We start from the raw sequence: 1,664 nt of genomic DNA on the forward strand, positions 1-1,664 counted from the left end.
ATCATGACGTTTTTCTGGCGTTTAACTCCAGACAGCAGCTTGTACTTGGCGTTCAACGCCAAGTTACGTCGTCATTCTTCGAATAAAGTATGGACTATTATATATTGATGGAAAGCTCTGGATGTCTACTTTCCAACGCCGTTGCGAGCGCGCCATTTGGAGTTCTGTAGCTCCAGAAAATCCATTTCGAGTGCAGGGAGGTCAGATTCCAACAGCATCAGCAGTCCTTTTGTCAGCCTTTTTCAGAGTTTTGCTCAAATCCCTCAATTTCAGTCAGAATTTACCTGAAATCACAGAAAAACACACAAACTCATAGTAAAGTCCAGAAATGTGAATTTAACATAAAAACTAATGAAAACATCCCTAAAAGTAGTTTAAACTTACTAAAAACTACCTAAAAACAATGCCAAAAAGCGTATAAATTATCCGCTCATCAAACACTTAGGCTTATCCCTTCCAATTAAATAGGATCTACCTACTATATATTATACCATGAAAGCTATGTTAGCTTCCGTAAATAAATTTCAATTACATGTATCATAATAAATAGGGTTGCCTACTTCATTTAAAATGTTTTAGTTACAGTGAAAAACTACTTGGATAGCTCCTGCATATTGACGCACGATAATAATTGATAAAATGTCCTGCATTGCAATAGCACCTACATAGTAATGTTAATCAGAGGTACTAAACTATTTTATAATGGAATCAACAAAAATAAATATTTATCGAGTAATACAGGAGCAAGGAAGAACTGTCCACTCTAGAGACAAAACATGTTTAACTTCTAATAGTATTTGGTAACTTCCTCAAGCATAACAGAATCAAGTTGACCAAATTTGATGGTTACAAGTATTTACAAGCAATTCATAGCCTATTTTCAACAAGAGACTCTAATTGATATCATCTAATGGCTTTATATTAAGTAAAATTGCAACAAAACTAAGGAAATAACGCAGTTTCAACTGATAATAACTAATAACGATGTAATGTTCAATTTTATATTATCAATATAAGTCAAATGATACATTTAATATTGCTAATATAAGTCAATAACTAATGTAGTACAGCTAGTTGCAGTCTAGTACTGGTCCAGCCAAAAGAGATCATTAACAGAATAGGACACTTAGAGCAAAATGGCTCTTACAAGCTTTCATATCTACACTTATGCAATTTTGTTGATTAACAAAATCTAACAAAAATAACTATAAGAAATAAAGCATAATGAATACTTAGTACCTTGCTTATTGGAATATTTTGAGGTAGGCTATAAATCACAAAATAGAAGAGCTTTCTTGTAGCAAAATGGTATCAACATGGCTTGGTTTAACCTGATCTTGCATCACTAAAAAGAAAACAAATTATAGAGTTAAGATTTAATCTAAAACAAAAGAAAACAAATTAAAGTCGGTCAATACAAATAGAATCATTGAAAAAAGTGAATAAAAAAACTTGAGTTTATGTTACAGAATAATTGAAGTGAATCTGAGAAATTAGGGATTGAAAAAATTAGATACTAGGTTCTTCTGTGCTTTTTAAGTTGCTTCAGGATCCAAATTTGATTAATGATTAGTACCAAATTAATCTTTGAAGACCTATTCTATATAACAATGCTGAGCAAAATTTTTATCCAAATAATTGATGAAAAATCAATGAAAAATGAG

This window comes from Arachis duranensis, chromosome 4, assembly GCF_000817695.3.
Source record: "Arachis duranensis cultivar V14167 chromosome 4, aradu.V14167.gnm2.J7QH, whole genome shotgun sequence".
Lineage (NCBI taxonomy): Eukaryota > Viridiplantae > Streptophyta > Magnoliopsida > Fabales > Fabaceae > Arachis > Arachis duranensis.